This window comes from Lissotriton vulgaris, chromosome 4_1 (assembly GCF_964263255.1).
Source record: "Lissotriton vulgaris chromosome 4_1, aLisVul1.2, whole genome shotgun sequence".
NCBI classification, from domain to species: domain Eukaryota; kingdom Metazoa; phylum Chordata; class Amphibia; order Caudata; family Salamandridae; genus Lissotriton; species Lissotriton vulgaris.
The window spans coordinates 2040091499-2040113396 of NC_141691.1; the positions used below are offsets into that span (position 1 = coordinate 2040091499).

The 21898-nt window shown below is 42.9% G+C and overlaps 1 pseudogene; it reads right to left on the minus strand.

Annotated features, from left to right (window-relative positions):
* Positions 1–1050: 1050 nt before the first annotated feature.
* LOC147724922 (uncharacterized) lies at positions 1051–19661 on the minus strand (annotated as a pseudogene).
* Between the last annotated feature and the right edge of the window lie 2237 nt (positions 19662–21898).

The window sequence follows — 21898 nt, forward strand, 5'->3', positions numbered from 1 at the left end:
CTGCAGGCAGAAAAATCCATCTCCCACTGCAATAACATTGCTGAGTTCTTTCTCCAGAAAGTAAACACTATCTTCTCAGCCTTCCCCCCAAAAAACATCACCCCCTTAGCCCTGCCCATTGATCCCACTGCTCCCTCCTCTTGTCAACATCAACCCACTTTGACTCATTTTCCTCCTCTGGATCTCGCTACCCTGGAATCCTTAGCGCGGAAAGTAAAAACCGGATCCCCTGATGACCCAGCCCCACCAGATATAATAATGGCAGCCTCTCAAACCACTCTGCCAACAATCAGGGAGGTTTTAAACGCATCCATCTCTTCTGGCACTGTTCCGACCGTCTGGAAGCAGGCTATGGGCAGATCATTATTAAAAAAGCCTAATCTAGACCCGACTGACCAGGGTAACTACCGACCCATTTCCCTGCTCCCATGGGTGAGCAAGATCCTGGAAAATATATAAATCAACAGCTAGTAAACTTCCTAGAAGACCACCACTTACTAGACCCCATCCAGACGGGTTTCAGACCGAAACACAGGACTGAGACCGCCCTCCTCATGGTCACCGAGGAAGCCAGAAAAATCTTGGATCAAGGAGGATCAGTGGCAGTGATCCTCCTTGATCTCAACGCAGCTTTTGACACGGTCAGCCACGACACCTTGCTGCGGCGCATGTTCTGGGCTGGGATCAAGGACAAAGCCTGGTTATGGTTTAAGTCCTTCCTAGAGGACAGATCCTTCCGAGTGTTCGAGGGCGAGTCTGTGTCCACAAGCAGACCTCTGAAGTGCGGAGTTCCCCAGGGCTCCTCCCTTAGCCCTGCACTTTTTAACTTGTATATGAGGCCACTGGCTGAGGTCGTCCGTCCTTTTGGGGTGAAGATCATCTCTTATGCGGACGACACGCAGCTGGTGGTCTTACTGCTGCAGGAAGCCAACCTGCCTGCACCAGGTGGGCTCAGAGAATGCCTAGAAGAGGTGAAGATCTGGATGTCCTCATCGTCCCTCAAATTGAATGGGGACAAAGTGAAACTGATGCTCTTAGGCCCCCCAGATCTCAGCCTTCCCGCCTCTCTGTGGCCGCTTTGTCTGGGCCCCCTCCAAGTCCTAAAAACAATAATGAAATGAAATTTAATTAAATTTATAAAGCGCATGGCTTCCCGAAAGTGTCCCAGCGCTAACAGAAAATAGAACAAAAAGCAAACTGAGGATGAAACCAATAATTAGGAGTCCTTAGGAAAAAGAATAGTTTTAAGTGCCTTTCGAAACTTAAGATAACAGGGTTCTGCGCGAATCCAATTGGGGAGGGAGTTCCAATTTTTTGCTGCATTTAAGGAAAACGGCGACCCCCTGTGCGTGCCTTCATAACTCTGGGGACCCTTGCAAGATTACCACGGTCCGACCGGAGAGCCCGGGATGATTTATACGGGCATATCAGGCTCCTGAGAATCGGAGGTCCTTTGCCCTGCAGAGCCCTATGGGTGACGCATAGCGCTTTAAAGATGACTCTTTCGCGTATTGGCAGCCAATGGAGTGCTCTCAGGGCCGGTCTGGCCGAAGATCTTCTTGACGTACCCGCAAGCATCCTGGCTGCTGCATTCTGCACCCGTTGAAGAATGTAAAAGGTGGCTTCAGGGGCTGCCAGAAACAGGGCGTTACTGTAGTCAAGTCTCGATAGTATTGACCCCTGAATCAGAAGTGTCCTGGACTGGGGAGGCAAAAGAGGGAGAACTTTCCGCACTGACCGGAGCAGTCCGAAGCAGGTCCCTGCAACTTTCTGTGCATGTGTCTTAAAAGTCAGATCGGGCTCAAGCCACACCCCTAAGCTTTTAATTTTGTCTTTTGGTATGGGCAGCTCACCTAGGCAGGAGGGCCAGGCGGCTTTGGGGAAAGATGTAAGATGATGACCGAGGAGCATAATCTCTGTTTTCGCTCCATTGAGTTTCAGCCGCGAACTGGACATCCAAGAGAATATCTCAACAAGGCAGGCGGAGAGATTATCCAAACATCCTTCTTGTTGGGTTAGCGAGACGACTAGTTGGGTGTCGTCCGCATAGGTGACTGTTTTAATCCCAAAGGGGGCGACTACTTCCTCCAGTGAGGCCATATAAACGTTGAACAAAGTAGGGCTCAATGAAGAGCCCTGCGGGACATCACACTGGAGGGGGGTAGATTTAGACAGCATACCACCTTCCCAGATTCTGAAAAAGCGATTATTCAGAAAGGATGTAAGCCACTTAAGGGCCGTTCCTGCAACGCCCAGTTTGGCGAGACGGTGCGTTAGAATTTTATGATCCACCGTATCAAATGCAGCGCTTAGATCCAGGAGGATCATAACAGCGGATACTCCTGAATCTAAGATGCACCTTGCCTCTTCTGCTACCACTATAAGGGCTGTGTCCGTCCCTTGCCCCGGACGAAAGCCAGTTTGAGAATTATTCAGCAGCTGATTGTTTTCCAGCAATCCGGAGAGCTGCTGATTCACCATTTTTTCAGCGATCTTACTCAGGCCGGGTAACAGTGAAATGGGGCGGAAATTGGCCAGGTCCAAGGGGTCAAGCCCTGGTTTTTTGAAAAGGGTTTTGACCCTTGCCTTTTCCAGCTGGGTGGCACGACCCCACAAGTAAAGGAGGCATTAAGATGCTCTGTTGCCACTGCGCATGAGCCAGTGTTCAGTGCTGTCACAGACGCCTCCGAGTCCGACTATTCATTCTCAACCATTAAAAATTAATTCCCGCTGGCCGAGCGTTGTAAAGATGCTGGCGTTTTGAATTGAAATACTCTTGCGACCCGCCCTGCGCGGAATCCTGCGTGTCACCAGCCACCGCGACTGATACCACGCCCATCGAAAGACTCCGGCAAACATTAATAAGGCGCCCACTGAAACTCTTCGTAAATTGTTTTTCTATACCGAACTCGAATTATTGTTCTCGACGGCCCATGTGAGTGTTTATCTTCGGCGACTGCATACATTGCATCTTTCGGACGAACTTCACTAGGTTCTCCACTACTAATTTCTGTCACCCGGCCCCTCCTCTGAGAAAAGCCTTTTCCAATAGAGAAGATTCTGTTACATCCCATCCCGTTAGGCAGTTGAGGCCTCCATGCCCCTTGCATCTCTGCTTTGTGAGAACATCAAAGGCCCTGAAGAGAATCCCCATAAATCAAAGGGATTCGAAACGCGTAGGCCCCAGCCATATCGCTGTCTGCAAGAGTGATAAGCTCTAATGATATGATTTTTGCTGCTTATCACTATTTTGTGTACATTACCTTTTTCTAATGTTTTACAAAGTATCTTGGATATTTGACCTGGATATAGGAATGTACTTTGTGTTTGACTAAATATCAAGTGATAATACTGTTTAAGTGCTTCGCAGACTTTGGCTTTTCTTCTTGTTTCGTGGCTGGTATTATATTGTAAATATTGAATTTTTTGTATTTCTTGTAGCTTTCTTAGCCATTGTATCCCCTTCCCCCCATGAGTGGCTGCTTGTTGTATGTCTGTGATATGTTTGACATGGTGAATGATTCCCTAAATTTGATCTCCTGCTGAATACGTTTTATATGTCTGTTTTTTTGAATATGTATTTGATAAAATATGATCGTTTTTGATAAAATCATAAAGAATAATAAAAGCTATTGACTAGCCTCCGGTCTTGAATGTTGTTTCAAGTACTGAATTTGAAGTCACATATATTACTTTTCTGTTATCAGTACTGGCAATCCTCTTTTGTTGTTTATTACTGTTGCCACTGGGGCAATCGTGTCTGCAATCTTCTTAAGAACATACATAGGCGCAGGATCGGCCAGGGAGCCACTTTTCATGGAGGATAGGGCTTTACAAAAATCTTCCCTAGTAATACTGCTCAGAGAGTCAAGCCGGGGGCCAGAAATAGGTGCCAAATCTGTGTTATCATCCGGCGCAGGGAGATTCTGTGGAAGACTCTCAAGGATGTTTACTATCTTGGAGTCAAAAAAGTCCGCAAGTTGATTGCATCTTTCTTCTGAGCAATCTAGGGTATTAACAGGGGAAGGCACTTAAGTAGTTGTTTAACTATCTTGAAAGTTTCTCTCGCAGAGTTGGAGGTCGAGTTGATTTTATTCTCAAAAAAAGCCACCTGTGCTTTTTTCAGGGAGATTTTATATAATCTCAGAGCAGAGCGATATGCCTCTTTATTGTTAATTGCCCAGTCTTTCCTCCATCTGCGTTCTAATTTTTTGCAGATTTTTCTGAGGTCTCTGAGCTCTGAGGTATACCATGGAGATTTAAAAGTGCTACTTTTCTTTGTTACTGTTTTCAATGGTAATACCTGATCCAGGGAATTGTTCAGCCAGTTACAGAAGCTAATATCTGTGGCCAATGGGTCTGGTTCAATTTTAGGGGCAGTTTGTTCAAGTGCTCGAAACAGCTCTTCCAAAGATAATTTGGGCCAAGCCCTGTCCAGAGTACGAGGCGGAGCTGCCCGTTGTACCTCTATACCTGTTTTCCAGGAAAATGGGACTAGAAAGTGATCGGACCATGGTACAGGAAGGGGGGGAGTAGAGATAAGCTTATTACAATTTGAGAAGATAGGGTCTAAAAGATGACCCTTATAATGAGTTGCCTCTTTATTTACAAGCCTTAGCTTAAGTGATTTAAGATCTGAACAGAGATCAGTTGCAACTTTGTCATTCGGATCATCAAAATGAAGATTCAAATCTCCTAGAATCAAAAAACTTGAAGACAGAGCCGCGGCCGTTAAAGTAGTTTCTAATAGGGATCCTGTGAACTGTCTTATGCAGCCCGGCGGGCGATAGATAAGAAGACCTGAAAGGGATTTGTTAGGTGTTATTTGGATGGTGAAACAAACACTCTCTGAGTCTGATATTTCACAATCTTCAATTCTGCAGTTACATTTGTCTTTGTAGACTATAGCAAGACCCCCTCCTTTCCCCTGTTGTCTGTGTAAGCACTGCATGAGGAAACCATCCGGGAGGGCAGCAGCAATATCAAACTCAGAGGTAGAAGAGAGCCATGTTTCAGTTAGAAACAGCACATCGAGACCCCCTTCTTGGAGCATAAGGTTGATCTCAATGGCATGTTTTGGAAGAGACCTGCAGTTCAAAAGCGCCATGCAGAGGTTGCTATAGACCTGCCTACCGCTGTCTCTGGCCAAGATAGAAGTAGCACATCGTGTACATGTCCTATATAGTGGATCAAAATGTTCAAACTGGCAACAAAGTGAATCACCCTGATCTCGGAGCTCCATAAGGTATTCCCTCGAATAACCAGTCAAATGTTGAGTGTCCATCGGCATAGTATCTGGCCCTAGGCCCGGTCTGGCCCGGACGGGCCCAGACGGGCTTGCCTCTGGCGCGCCTCCGGCGCGCCATTGGCGCGCCCGCTGCGCGGACGGGAGAACACCTTCATTTTGTAGCGCTCGGGCCGCCACTCGCCCGACCACTAGTGCGCTAACCAGTTCTCACCCTAAGATGGAGGCCGAAGTCGTCACCCCCGGGGAAGGTGTCTGATACCGAGTAGAGCCCTCAATCGGCCCTCGGTTAGCCCAAAGACAGGAGTAAAGGGTGCCCAAATATTTTAATGATAGATGCATGTACAATTTAAAATTTATTTACAAAAACGCAAAATCACAGTGTTTTAAAATTCTCACTGCCTCACTGCCTCTTGGCCTACGAGAGTAATGCAGGAAAGAAGAAGAGGACCTAACTCCCGGCTTTTCGCCTCAGGAGCTCTGAGTTCTAAACAGAATGCTCTGAACGTAGATTTCTTTTCTAGCGCTCGGGCTGCCACTCGCCCGACCACTAGTGCTCTAACCAGCCTCTCACCCTAAGATGGCAGCCGAAGTCGTCACCCCCGGGGAAGGTGTCTGATACCGAGTAGAGCCCTCAATCGGCCTTCGGTTAGCCCAAAGATAGGAGTAAAGGGTGCCCAAATATTTTAATGAGAGATGCAGGTACAATTTAAAATTTATTCACAAAAACGCAAAATCACAGTGTTTTAAAATTCTCACTGCCTCACTGCCTCTTGGCCTACGAGAGTAATGCAGGAAAGAAGAAGAGGACCTAACTCCCGGCTTTTCGCCTCAGGAGCTCTGAGATCTAAGCAGAATGCTCTGAATGTAGATTTCTTTTGTAGCGCTCGGGCCGCCACTCGCCCGACCACTAGTGCGCTAATCAGCCTCTCACCCAAAGATGGCGGCCAAAGTCGTCACCCCCGGGTAAGGTGTCTGATACCGAGTAGAGCCCTCAATCGGCCCTCGGTTAGCCCAAAGATAGGAGTAAAGGGTGCCCAAATATTTTAATGAGAGATGCAGGTACAATTTAAAATGTATTTACTAAGAGTCTCGGAGTCTGGTTGGACAGATCCCTGTCTTTTAACGTGCAGGCCTCTAAACTTTCATCCACCTGTTTTGGCATCATGAGGATGTTAAAGAAAATCCTCCCCCTCCTCCCCATGGAAGCCAAACAGGTGGCCATACAGGGGTTAATACAGTCATGCCTTGACTTAAACAATGTGCTCTACCTCGGTGCCCCAGAATACAGTCTGCGTAGGCTCCAGACAGTGCAGAATTGCGCAGCACGCATATTACTTGATCTCCCCCGCAGACAATCAGTGAGGGCCGGGCAGGTAAGCCTTCATTGGCTACCGGTGCGCCAGAGAGTTCTGTTCAAGGCAATGTGTATAGCACACCAGGCCTTCTGGAACACTGGTCCTAGGATCACCCGTGACCTAATCACCCACTACTCCCCCAGCAGAAGCCTCCGCTCCAGTCAGACCTTTCTAGCAACGGCCCCTAGAATAAAAATGTCCATATCTGGAGCCAGGACGTTTTCCCATAGTGCAGCTAGGTCCTGGAACTCCCTCCCTCTGCATCTCAAGGCCAACTCCAATCCTTCTGCTTTCCGCAACCAGCTGAAAACCTTCCTATTTAACCTGCCCAACTAACTTTAACCTAGCCTCCCTTATAAGCTCTCTCGAGGGTTCTGGTTCTCTCTTAGCGCTTGGACGCCTCCGGGCAGCAATTCGCACTGTATAAATTCACATATTTTCTATTCTATTCTATTCTATTCTTTTGCTAAATAAATGTTTTAAGTGTTACCACTTTATTCCAATCAAGAGGGCTTCAGGTATTCCATACTTTTGTCATAAGTAAGACTGTTGGCGCTCTAGTTGTTCTTTAGAACACTCTGAGACATTCTGTAATTGGGCTATACTTGGGCCACATCTGGGAGAAATGTGTGCTACATTTTGGCTCTTTTGTCTCTGGCCGCCATCTTGGGAGACTTATTTGTAATGAAGTTTCCTAATTTCCTCATTTAATAGTGTTTTACTTTGGTTCCATCGAGAAGGCATTCAGATGTGTCACACATTTGCCATGAATTCTGAATGTTAGGACTGCTGCTGGTATTGAAAGTACATGTTTCAGTCTGCATATCAGAATTTCTTTTAAATAAAATAGAAGAGGATTTGAGAAGTCCCTCAAAATGTGCACTAATTTTTCTTTCTGCAGCACTAATCACAATTTCTGTGGCAAAATGAACCCCCTTATTTTGTTCCTTTTTAAATTAAATGTTTTAGGAGTTACACCTTTATTCCAATCAAGATGGCTTCATGTGTGCTATACTTTTGTCATAAGTAAGGCTGTTAGCAATCTAGTTGTTCTTTAGAACACTCTGGGAAGCTGCAGTAGAACACAAAGGAATCAACTGTCAGTCTCTGTTCTTTTGGAATGTACATGTTTTACTGAGAATGTCAGATTTCATTCTCAAAAGACTGAGAAGGATAATGTGATTTTACAGTTAAATATACTCTCAGTTTAGCTTATAGATCACCTTCCAAACCTCAGTGGAAAAAGCATGAGAAAATAGATTTCTCTCAAACATGATTTATGATATCCCAGCAGAAGGCTTTTTAACATGGTAAAATCACCTTAGAACACACCACAATTCCTAAAATTAGTATGGTACCATCAACAAATGATTCATAATGTAACTAAAGTCTTAAAACCTTCTAATAACTGCATTGCTTTTTAATGAAGTGATATCATGTATATTGGTCCCAAGATGGCTGCCAACACTTCTTGGATGAAGTGCTGACAGCCAATCAGATCTCACAGTGAGGAGTGTTTTTAGGCTCCACCCATATATATATATATATATATATATATATATATATATATATATATATATATATATATATATATATATATATATATATATATATATATATATATATATATATATATTTTCCCTTTAATATTTAAAAAACTACTGAACAGATTTACACCATTTAACCAGAAGGCACGAGTGTGAGCCAAGGACTACCTCTTTGGCCAATTTAGTGTAATTCCATTCCGCTGTTTAGGCTGTAGCTGCGATTAAAAGTTCCTATAGAAAATTGCACGGGGAAAACTTGTTTGGGCCCCCCCTTTTTTCTTGGCCCACATACAACGAATCACCCCGAGGCATTCAGGATAGGAGCAGACCAGAGCTGGCCATAAGTTTTGAAAATTTCACAATGATTCATCAACCGGCGCCATAGTTATTCCAAATAGAATGTTGCGGATTCCTATGGAAAATAGGTCGTAACTATAACTACCTATTGGCGACTGCGCAGCCGAAACGCGTCTCTCTGGTCGCAGGTTCGGGGGAGACCCAAGAAAATAAATATTGCTGTATCCTCACAGCCTTGTGTACGTGCCCTCTTCAGATGGAGTAGGATTTGGTGTTCATATATATATTAATATATATTTAAAAATCGCGTTGTACGCGTACGGCGTGAAAAAGAAAAAAATACAAAGCCCCCATTATTATTAATTTACCGCGGGGGCCAAATTCCAGGGGCAATGTTTTCATTTATAATGGGGGCCCCCCAACCCCAGGGACCACCCCCCCCCCGGGGTTTTAACAATACGTATGCAGGTGGCTCACGGGCCCCACGCAGCCAAAAGAACCGCCACCCCCTGGGGCTTGTTTTAAAAAAAAATACCTGTGGGGGGGGCCAAAACCTTACCATAGCAAACTGCTTTCCTATTTGGAAGAGAGAGCAGGTTAATCTGCTCTCTCTTTCAAACAGGAAAGCAGATTGCTTTTTGTCAGGGGGAGCAACATGTTAGCTGACGAAAATCAATGCTGGCTCCGAATGATGCGGGGAGCAGGCAGGAACCTTGGGGGGATAGGAGACGCCCCCACAGTCCCCAACTAAGTGGGCCAGCCCCGGGGGACGGGGTCTCCAGGGCAAGAAGTGGCCCGGGAGGATGGCCACACACCCCCCTCCTCAAATATTATATATATATATATATATATAGATATATATTTCTTAATTTAAAAAAGGATGTAGGCTTCCCCCGAGGATGGGGTCCCCAGGGCCAGAAGAGGCCACACAGACTCGCTCCCCCCAATTTTTTTTTTAAATGAGACAGAGCCGTGGGAGATGGGGTCCCCGGGGCTAAAAGCAGCCTCAGGATGGGGACCATGCAACCCCCCTCCTAATATTTTGTATCACTTCTGGTGTGTACGAGTTTGGTACACGTACCATACGACATATGATGCCTGATTCCTAAGGCGCACCGTACGCGTACCTAAGCAAGAAAAAGAAAAATATTTTTGAGAGATTTATCAAGTTTATTTTTTAAGATGTTGATTGGACCAGTTCTATTCTGTCTTTGGCATATGTTAAAATACACAAAGGCAGTTTGGGGGAAAAGTGACATCAGTTTTGTAAAGGTGTCCTTCACAAACATTTCCAGACCTACCCCAGTGAAAGTGCCTAGGTAATTGCCACCACAGTGCACAATTATGAGGTCAGGATGTTGGAGATGTAAAAAGGATTTCACCAATGGCATCAATTGGTGCCACTTTAACAATCTCTGTCCAATACATTTAATGTCTACGTTTCATAAACCTAGGTCTTTGTGAATTCCTTTCTGTTCTGCGTACCTTTGGCTCCAGAAAATATAGCTGTGTCCCACAATCCACACTCTAAGCATCTTGAGGTCTGGATGCATTCAGATGGTGTCTGTAAATGAAATGGCAGTTTGAAAAGTAAGATTTTTCTAAAATGGTGGATAAGATGCAGTTTTGAAAAAAAAAAGAAATGATTGGTTGTTTGAAAACATTTTTCACAGAAAGCAAGGGTGCAATGTTCTGTTTTTTAAAAGCCTGCTATTTATTGGTTAACAAAAACTGTTAGACAAGAACGTTACTGAAGATTAGCTGGTATATTGAAAAGTCAAGCACACTTGCTGTTTTGATTTGCAACATTGTTTGATGAACTTTTCACCTGTGTGCTCAGTTAAGTGTTCCCTGAAGTTTTTCTAAGGCAGAATGGGGGTAGGGTTGAAAGTTTGAAAGTTTTGTCAGTTGGAAAGGGTTCAAATGTTCAAGCAATCGAAATGTTTGATTTCTCTTGATTTAATGTGGGAATAAATGTGATTTGCTGTTTATTTGTATATGTGTGTAGATTGAGTGTGTAGATTGAGAGGAAAACGTTGTTATTTGCCATAGGATTCTTGACCCCCTAGGCCTGCTCTGGGTGTCCCACAAGGACCCTCAAGTCCTAAAAAAAATATATATATTTTTTAAATTACGCGATACGTGTACGGTACGCGTACGCCGTGAAAAAGAAAAAAAACGCGTCTTACTTGCATGGCAATTAGCCCCGGGGGGCCAAGTCCTGGGTGCAAAGTGTTTATTGTAGTGGGGGAAAGAGGAGCCCCCCAGCCCTGGGTACCGCTACCCTGGGGCTTTTTTAAAATAATATGGGGAGCGCACTAGGCCCCGACCCCCGGGGTTATTACATTATGATTGAGGGGGGCTCATGGCCCCCCGCAGCCCCGGGGACCGCCACCCCCAGGGCCAGCTCCTTCAGTGTCCCAGGGTGCCTACCCCGGGACACAGTTTGGTATGGTAGGGCTTGAGTAACCTGCTCTCTCTTCCAAAAACCATAGTCGATTGCTTTTCTGCATGGGGAGCAGCATGTTAGCTGCTCCCTATGCAGAAAAGCAATGCCGGCTCCTGAAGGACGTGGGAAGCCGGCTGGGACCATGGGGGCATTGGGGATCCCCCCACAATCCCCAATGTTTTGTATGAGCCCCGGGGGATGGGGTCCCCGGGGATAATTAAAATTAGTGTTAGGGTTTTTTTTTACTGTAAAATTAGAGTACGCGTGCCATGCACGGCTGTATCACATATACTGAAAGGATTCTAAGTCGTTCCGTACGTGTACCTTAGCAAGAAAAAGAAATGTTCAGATACCTATCAAGCTTATGTGTTTAGATGTTGGTTGGTTTTAACAAGAGCTTTTCTCTTTATTGGTACTTATAAATACCTATGCAGAGTCTAAACTTGTTTAGGAGGAGTGTTTTACAGTATGCTGTACTTTTCACCTCTGTGGTCAGTTGAGTTTTGCATGATCTGTTAGTATAGTAACAGCACAAAACAAATGGGGGGTAGGGTTCAATGTTATTTCAGCTGAGAAGGGTTCAAATGTTCAGACAATAGAAATGTGTATTTGGTTTTGAATTAATGTGCGAAGCAGTTTGATTTGTTATTAACATGTATATATGTGTAAATTGAGAAGGAAAGTGTGCTTTTTTTTGGTTTTGCTAAGAACACTGAAGTACATAGATTCTGTATAAGCATATCTGCTGGATGACTGGCATTCTTTTAAATCTACAAATCAATTTGAAAGGTGAGTTGATAATGTGTAAGGGAATGAATGTGGTGCATTTTGTTTTTAGTAAAAGTAATGTTTTTATCCTTCTAAAGTGTGTAGAATCACATTCTGAGTTGGTCTGCATTTGGATAACCATTGTGATAAAACCATTTGGTAAGTTAATGTGTTTGGTGAGTCATCTTTGTACAGTAAAGTGCAGTAATAAAAAATATAGAATGTGTGCTGTCTAGAGTAGTTAATAGTGTTGCTTGTTTAGAATTAGGCTTGTGTTTCAAATCAACAATTTTGCAATCAGTATACATACACTACTGCATAATCTCTGGGGCAGGTTTACACGCCTCTTGGGCGTCTTTGCGCTGCCACTGCTTCACTTTTGTGATGCAATGTTGGCACAAATAATGCAGCAAATTGCTTATGTATTTGCAAAATGAGTCAGGGTTGTGCACTGAAATGTAGTAGTTATGTATATGGAATGTGTGCAGTCCCTTTACCATTTCTAGATTAGTAAATGTGTTTTGAGAGAATTAGAAACTAGTTATTGCTTTTGTATTTGCAAAATGACTCATGGTTGTACAGTAAAATGCAGTATTTATATTTCTGGAATGCGTGCAGTCATGTTAGCTATTCAAGAGTAATTTATACGGTTGCTTGTCTAGTATGACACTTGTGTTTCAAATCTAAAATTTCCAAGTCAGCATATATACACTGCTGCATACACTCTGGGGCAGATTTACAAGCCACTTGTGCCTCTTTGTGGCTGTATTGTGTCACTTTTTTGAAGTAATGTCGGCACCAATAATGCAGTACATTGTTCATGTATTTGCAAAATGAATCAGGATTGTATAGTAAAATGCAGCAGTCATATATATAGATTGTGTTTAGTCACTTTACCGTTTCTAGACTAGTAAATGTGTTTTGATGAAATGCAAGGTCTAATATTTTTTGTCTAGAGTCACACTGTGCGTATGTGTGCATTTAGGAATTCTTCTGAGTGAAGCATTGTTGTATGTTTTGTGTTTGCAGACACAAAGTGCTAACAAATCTATCCTTTTTCAAGTTTTGATTGAATTAAAAATTACTTTTTGCCTTTGTATTTGCAAAATGACTCATGGTTGTACAGTAAAATGCAGTATTTATATTTCTGGAATGTGTGCAGTCACATTAGTTCTTTGAATTCAATCAGGCACTCTCCTTGCAGAACTGTAATCATTCAGGCAGTCCCCAATATTTTTGCAGCAAAACAGGCATTAGAGCATGGACTGCTTCCACCTCCTATACACTATGCATGCAGTCTTCTATGCACCTGCAAATTTGTATTTTATACCTTCAATTCCCCAGTCTGTATCCTTACACTTCCAGCAAACCCTCTGTCACTGCTGTTTCAGTATTGTAGTGAGCCATTCAGCTGTATGTGCTTATGTATGCACTGTGCTAAAACTGAAGCTGTTATAAATTCAGTCTGGCACTCTCCTTGCAGAATTGTAATCATCCAGTCAGTACCCAAGTACTCATGCAGCATAGAAGGCCTTAGGGCATGGACTGATTCAAAGCCCTATAGAATATGCATGCAGTCTTCTATGCACCTGCAAACATGTCTTTTATACCATCAATTCCCCAGTCAGTATCCTTACATTTCCACCAAACATTCTGTCACTGCTGATTCAGTATTGAAGTGAGCCATTCAGCAGTATGTGTTTATCTATGCACTGTGCTAAAACTGCAGCAGTTATAAATTCAGTCAGGCACTCTCCTTGCAGAACTATAATCATTTAGTCAGTACCCAAGTACTCATGTGAGAAAGTAGGCCTTAGGGCATGGACTGCTTCCAACCCCTCTACACTATCAATGCAATGTTCTATGCACCTGAAAACATGTCTTGTATACCTTCATTTCCTCAGTCTGTATCCTTACACTTCCACCAAACACTGTATCACTGCTGATTCAGTATTGTAGTGAGACATTCAGCAGTATGTACTTATCTATGCACTGTGCTATAAGTGAAGCAGTTATATATTCAGTCAGGCACTCTCCTTGCGGAACTGTAGTCATTCAGTCAGTATCTAAGTATTCATGCAGCAAAGCAGGCCTTAGGGCATGGACTGCTTCAAACCCCTATAGACCATGCATGCAGTCTTCTATGCACCTGCAAACTAGTCTTTTATACCTTCAATTCCCCAGTCTGTATCCTTACACTTCCACCTAACAATATGTCACTAGTGTTTCAGTATTGTAGTGAGCCATTCAGCAGTATGTGCTTATCTATGCATTTTGCTAAAACTGAAGCACTTATAAATTCAGGCAGGCACTCTCCTTGCAGAACTATTATCATCCAGTCAGTACCTAAGTACTCATGCAGCAAAGTAGGCCTTAGGGCATGGACTACTTCAAGCCCCTCTAGACTATGCATGCAGTCTTCTATGCACCAGCAAACCTGTTGTTTATACCTTCAATTCCCCAGTCTGTATCCTTTCACTTCCAGCAAACACTCTGTCACTGCTGTTTCAGTATTGTAGTGAGCCATTCAGCAGTATGTGCTTATCTATTCAATGAGCTAAAACTGAAGCAATTATAAATTCAGTCAGGCACTCTCCTGGCAGAACTGTAATCATTTAGTCAGTACCCAAGTACTCATGCGAGAAAGTAGGTCTTAGGGCATGGACTGCTTCAAAACCCTATACAATATGCATGCAGTCTTCTATGCACCTGCAAACTTGTCTTTTAGACCTTCAATTCCCCAGTCTGTATCCTAACACTTCCAGTAAACACTCTGTCACTGCTGTTTCAGTTTTGTAGTAAGCCATTCAGCAGTATTCGATTATATATGCACTGTGCTAAAACTGAAGCTGTTATAAATTCAGTCTGGCACTCTCCTTGCAGAACTGTTATCATCCAGTCAGTACCTAAGTACTCATGCAGCAAAGTAGGCCTTAGGGCATGGACTTCTTCAAACCCCTATAGACTATGCATGCAGTCTTCTATGCACCTGCAAACATGTCTTTCAGACCTTCATTTCCTCAGTCTGTATCCTTACACTTCCACCGAACACTCTATCACTGCTGATTCAGTATTGTAGTGAGCCATTCAGCAGTATGTGCTTATCTATGCACTGTGCTATAAGTGAAGCAGTTATATATTCAGTCAGGCACTCTCCTTGCAGAACTGTAGTCATTCAGTCAGTATCTAAGTACTCATGCAGCAAAGTAGGCCTTAGGGCATGGACTGCTTCAAACCCCTATAGACTATGCATGCAGTCTTCTATGCACCTGCAAACTTGAATTGTATACCTTTATTTACACAGTCTGTATACTGAAACTTCCACCAAACACTCTGACACTGCTGTTTCAGTATTGTAGTGAGCCATTCAGCAGTATGTGCTTATCTATACACTGAACTAAAACTGAAGCTGTTATAAATTCAGTCAGGCACTCTACTTGCAGAACTGTAATCATTCAGTCAGTACCCAAGTACTCATGCAGCAAAGTAGGCCTTAGGGCATGGACTGCTACAAATCCCTATGTAGTATGCATGCAGTCTTCTATGCACCTGCAAACTTGTCTTGTATAACTTCAATTCCCCAGTCGGTATCATTACACTTCCACCAACTGCTCTGTCACTGGTGTTTCAGTATTGTAGTGAGCCATTTAGCAGTATGTGCTTATCTATGCACTGTGCTATAACTGAAGCAGTTATATATTCAGTCAGGCACTCTCCTTGCAGAACTGTAGTCATTCAGTCAGTATCTAAGAACTCATGCAGCAAAGTAGACCTTAGGGCATGGCCTGCTTCAAACCCCTATAGACTATGCATGCAGTCTTCTATGCACCTGCAAACTTGTCTTTTATAACTTCAATTCCCCAGTCTGTATCCTTACTCTTCCACCTAACAATCTGTCACTAGTGTTTCAGTATTGTAGTGAGCCATTCAGCAGTATGTGTTTATCTATGCATTTTGCTGAAACTGAAGCACTTATAAATTCAGTCAGGCACTCTCCTTGCAGAACTGTTATCATCCGGTCAGTACCTAAATACTCATGCATCTAAGTAGGCCTTAGGGCATGGACTGCTGTAAACCCCTATAGAGTATGCATGCAGTCTTCTATACACCAGCAAACTTGTCTTTTATACCTTCAATTCCTCAGTCTGTATCCTTACACTTCCAGCATACATTCTGTCACTGCTGTTTCAATATTGTAGTGAGCCATTCAGCAGTATGTGCTTATATGTGCACTTCGCTAAAACTGAAGCAGTTATAAATACAATCAGGCACTGTCCTTGTAGAACTGTAATCATTCACTCATTACCCAAGTACTGATGCATCAAAGTACGCCTTAGAAAATGCAGTACTTCAAACCTCTATGCTCTATACATGCAGTCTTGTATCCACCTGCTCACTTGTATTTCACACCTTCCATTCCTCAGTCTGTATCCTTAAACTTCACCAAGCACTCTGTCACTGCTGTTACACTGTTGTAGTGACTCATTCATCAGTGTGTAGTAATGCATTCACTGCATTAAAACACTGGGGGGCAGATTCACAATAACTGGCGCATCCCTAGGGATATGCCAGTTATTGTGTGCCATGCCACCACCACCATGGATGCGCGGCATTTACAATGGGTGGCACCATGGGGCAAAAACGGCACTGATGCATGATGCATCTGTGCCGTAAAGGCGGCACATTGCTGGAGTTGCGTCACAAGCACAACACAGCTCCAGCAATGGTCCAGGGGCCCTATGCTCATAATGCAGTGTCAATCCTTACACCTGCTTCAAGTAGGCGCAGGATTTTGACGCAGCATGGGCCCAAAAGTAACTGAGCAAAATTTTGTAGATTTCACTCAGCCACTTTTAGTATCGCCTCCTTCTGGCGCAGGGCTTTACAATGTGACGCATCTCCCAGATGCGTCACGTTGTAAATACCTCGCACCATGGTGCATCGTTTGCACCGCCACTGCATCACAAAAGTGACGCAAAGACGGGGTAAAAGAGGCGCAAGGGGGTTGTAAATCTGCCCCTAACACTTACAAATTCACCCAGGCAGTTTCACCAGCAGTGCAAAGGGAAGCATAGACTTGTAGCATATTTATGTACCTATGTTACATTCAAATGCTTCAGAAGTACTACAGTATACTATAAGTAAACACGTTATAGACTTATGCTGTAGCACTTCCTTATAGTTCTGCACTTCACATTCATCATACACTACTAATGCATGCTTTCAATCACTTATGCACTATAGATTCATTCAAAAAACTTTTACAGACTATTATACTAATGTAAATCTTTTTTGGCCAGTGAAGTTAGTTCTTACAATAACCTTTTTTTTGTCTTTTTTGGTAGTTTTGAATTTTTAATTTTTTTTTAACAGTTTTTACATTTTTGTAAAGGAACAAAAGGAACTGTTCAAACAAAAAAGTCTCCAAAGGGAACAAATACAACCTAAAAAAAAAAATGGCAAGGAGCAACGGTGTTCCTGTTTGCGCCTGCAAATCAAATCACTTGATTGCTCCCCATAGCACAATGTCTCTTTGCAAAATTTACAAAGAATTATCAAGTCTCCAAAATTGGAACAGATGTCAGGATGTAGACTGGATGGTGCTGTGGATGGTGCTGTTGAAGTGCTGGGAACAGCTGGTGGAGGGTCGTCCCGCAGCCTATCACATGAAGCGCTCGCATAATTGCGAGGATGGATGGTCTTCACGTGTCGAACCATGATAGCGGTTTCAAATGAATATTTTTAGGTCGGATCTCCTCTAGATAGTGTGGTCCCACACACCTTGCAGGTGATCTTCGCAGCATTCGCCTTCTTCTCTCCATCTGGAAATGTGAACATTTACAAATTAAAGCTTCTTTCCTATTTGACTATGCCTCCTCAGCCACAAATTCCTCTTCTGAAGAGTGTTCAGAAGAATCTTCTTGTTGAAGTGCAGCCATAATAAAGTGCTCTTCTTAAACACAGGAGCTCCAGAAAAGAGATGGTTCTTCCGTGAGAGTCAAAGATGAATGATTAAAATGGGTGGGGTCTTTCACCAGTTGGAATAGGAAGTATTATGAACCAATCAAATCTCTTGTTTTGAAGTCACATGGTGTGCGCGTACGGTACGCTTATGATGCACGTATGGACGATGTATTCCCGAGATTTGCGTAATTGCTTTTAAAAGTAATATACGCTTATTAAAAGTAAAAAAACTAGTTTTCATGATTATCTCAGATAATGTCTTGCCTCAATATTTACATTAAATACATAGATGTATCTTTTTAAACATTAAGAAACTTTTGCGGAATACACGTATGGTGCGCCGTACAAACGTACATGACGTCTCGCGGAAGCGCCGAAGTGACGCGGAACATCAAGACGTATTCGTAAAGTATTTGCCGGTACACGTACAGTATGATTACAGATACAAAGGATGGTGTGAGCACTGTACGCATACCGTACGTTTACCACAAAAAAAATAAAAGTAAATATATAGAATTTAATTGTAATATATTGAAAAAAATAAAATAAAATAAAAAAATCATTTTTGAATTTTGTTTTATATTATTTTACATTAAAAATATGTAAAATAATTGAAAAAATAAAATAACAAAAATTCTTATTATAAAAATTAAGGAAATTAGTAGAATAAGAAATGAATATAATTAATACATTTAAAAATTGGCATTTACAAAACCTATGAAATGCAGTGAAAAAAACATAGGTTTTAGGCATGTTACACTTAGGAATTCGCATTCAAAAAACTTCAGAAATTCACAGAAAAAACCATAGGGTTCACACGCTATAGTTAGCTGGACATTTCACTCATACAAAACCATTGAAATTCCCCCGTTATAGTTAGTTCAGCTAACTATAACTCACGCCCCCGCAATCCACTGCTGATGACCTCACATATTACATCACTGATGACATGGTCAGTGACATCACTCATGACATCACTGTTGACATCTCAAATGACATCACTGATGACATCATCCAGTGAATGTGTGTCTTTCTGAAAAATATTTTTTATATGTATATATAAGGGTCGTTGGATGAAAAAATGGCTAAATAAGTGTCTAAATGGAAGGTTTGTTTTGTTTAATTGATATCAGGCAATCACATGTGTCCTGAACACATCATCATATTTTGCTCTGAGGACCAGTTCCTCCCAAGCGCCCATATGCAAACAGGCATAGCTTGGAAAGAAACTGGCCCCCATCGCTACCCCTTGCAGTTGTCTGTACAGCAGGTTATTGTACATAAATACATTATTTTCTAGACAATACCTTAGCATCTCTTCCAACATGATATTGTGATCCCTGAAGAGGGCACTCCTCAGAGCTAAAAAGTATTGACAGCAGTGATTCCATCAGTAGGCCTAACACTTGTATAGAGCGCTGTTACATCAAGTGCTATCAACCAGTAATCAGTTTCCCACTTAATTTTCTGCAGTTTAAACAAGAAATCACCAGTATCTTGAATATAGGATTCTAGTTGTCTGACATACCCTTGTAGAAAATAGTCTATATAAATAAAAATATTTTCAGAAGTCCATCCCTAGCAGAGATTATGGGTCTACCAGGGGTGTTCACATTGTCCTTGTGGACTTTGGGTAAAAAGTAGATAAGAGGTGTTGTAGGAAAATCTACTTTGAGGTGCCTGTATTCCGTCTCTTATAGCAGTTTCTTGCTCCTCCATTGGGAAAGCTTACAATGGTAATCCTGTTGCAAAATCTTCAATTGGCTCATGTTGACCCGTTCATAAAGCTGCCTGTCATTGAGCTGTTTATAGGCTTCTTTGTCAGAGCCAGTTCGGGTCATCAGAACAACATTGCCACCTTTATCACTGGGACGAATGATGACGCTGTTGTCCTTGCTCAATTTCGCCACTAGTTGATCATATTGGCTGGTCTGGCTGTCAAACCTGTGTTTATTGGAATGTATTTTTCTATGCAGAGATTTCAATTGAGTAATCACATTCTCCTGGAAGACATCAATCATGTCACGCGACATGATGGGACTGAATGAAGAGGGCAGTTTGAACGGAGCATGCTCTGGAGGGCCCTATCTCCCCAATGCTGCGTCAAGCCTTGCGCCTGCTTCAAGCCGGCGCAGGGTTTTGACGCAGCATTGGCCTAAAAGTGACTGAATGAAATCTTGTAGATTTCACTCAGCCACTTTTAGGAGGCATTCCTGCGCAGGAACGCCCTCCCCTGCGCCGGAATGCCTCCTGATGGCGCAGGGCTTTACAACGTGACGCATCTCTCAGATGTGTCACGTTGTTAATACCCAGCACCATGGCGCATCTTTTGTGCTGCCGCTGGGTCACAAAAGTGATGCAACTGAGGCGCAAAAGAGGCGCAAGCGACTTGTAAATCTGCCTCATAGTGCTTTTACTACACTGTAGCTGCATAAAGGACCAGAAGATGTGTCTCCTGTGTCCATGTGTGCCTGTGCCTGTGGTACAGGCACACATAGTCATTGGAGACACATCTTCTGGCCCTTTACGCAGCTGCAGTGCAGTAAAAGCACTATACATTTATCTAATGAGGGCGCACTTACTGGATTAGCCAGTAGAAAGTACTCCAGGGCAAAGCTCAAAAAAATTCGAGTGAAAATTTGCGAATTCGCAGATTTTTTGGAAGATTTTGCGGGGAAATCAGTGAATTTGCGGAACGCGAGTTCGCAAATTTCATCCATGCCTAGTTATCAGGATGTCGGATGATATAGAGCAGGACAGAACAGAGTTCCAGGACAATCTCAGTCAAAGTTCTTCCTGTCTAATTTGGGTCAGAGTTAGTTTGTATAATAGAAGCATGGTTCCAATAACACTGTTTCAAAGCTGCAGCATCAATGTAATTGTTTGTCTTGATACTCTGAGCTGTCTCCAAGTGGACAAATAAGTTCAATGGAATTGCTTACAATGTTCCTTATCCTTAAACAGAGTGTATGAATGACATGATAAAATGCTTATGAAGTGTGCTGCATTCAGAATAATAAAAATGAACATAAAATGCGATTTAATAATAAAAGTGAAGAAAACCCATGATGCATTTAAAATGCCAATTAATGACACAAAATCATTAAAAATTAATACCATGTCAATTTGAATAAAAACAAAGTACTACATTAAAATTTAGGAGGCTCCTGAAATGTTTTCCATGTTCAGAGTCATCAGGATTCAAAAAGGAACCTAGATCCGCTGACGATGATTCCAAAATGCCCCTGACTGGAAGTTCCAAACAACAAACAATATCCAGACCTACCTGCAGTTGCTGATCCTGTGCCAGCCAGCAGTATACTCCAGATAAGGTTGCATTTGAGATTCCAAGAGCAGAAGCATCAAGGAATGGGACACAAAACAAATTTTGCAATTATCTAGAAACCACCTCCATTGACGACATTCAGAGACTTAACGACATGCTCAAGGAGGTTCAACATTGGCTCTCAAGTAATCAACTGAAACTCAAACAAGAGAAAACTGAAATACTCCTCATCTTCAACAAAGCCGAACCCCCCAAATTGAAGAATGGCTCAAAGCCATTGATGCCCTCAATTGTAACCTCATCCTGGCGGATTCTGTAAAATCTCTAGGGATCACCCTAGACCCAAAATTTGACATGAAAAAACACATTTTTAGATCCGCTAAAAGAGCCTTTCTCAACCTGAAATTACTTTACAAAATAAAACCCTTCCTCCCACTCAAAGACCTTTGACAAGCCACCCAAGCACTGGTGCTCTCCAGAATTGACTATGGGATTGCAGCCCTGACTGGAACAGCAAAATCAAACCTCGCTCCCCTGAAGACAACCTTCAACGCAGCTGCTAGGATGGTCACTGGTGCCAGGAAATTTGAACACATTCCTCCCGCTCTCAGAGAACATAAATGGCTCCCGATTGAGTTACGATCCAGCTTCAGAACAGCATGCCTCACGCACAAAGCCCTGCACACAGGCAAAGCAAAAGGGCCGGCCAGTCCAAAAACCTCAGGAGCTCCAACACTCTGCTACTCATCCCGCTGAAAACTCGTAAGCATAATACAGCAGCCAAATCATTTGCTGGAAACTATCCCAAAATCTGGAACAACATACCCCCCACATAGGTATGACCCCCTTGTTTCCAAAATTCAAGAAGATACTCAAAGTCCTCTTCCTTGACTGCTCTAGACTAAACCAATAAGAGAGAAAGAAGTACCTATGCCGGCGCTCCACTGTACCTTTAACCGGGAGAATGAAGACAGAGACTCGGAA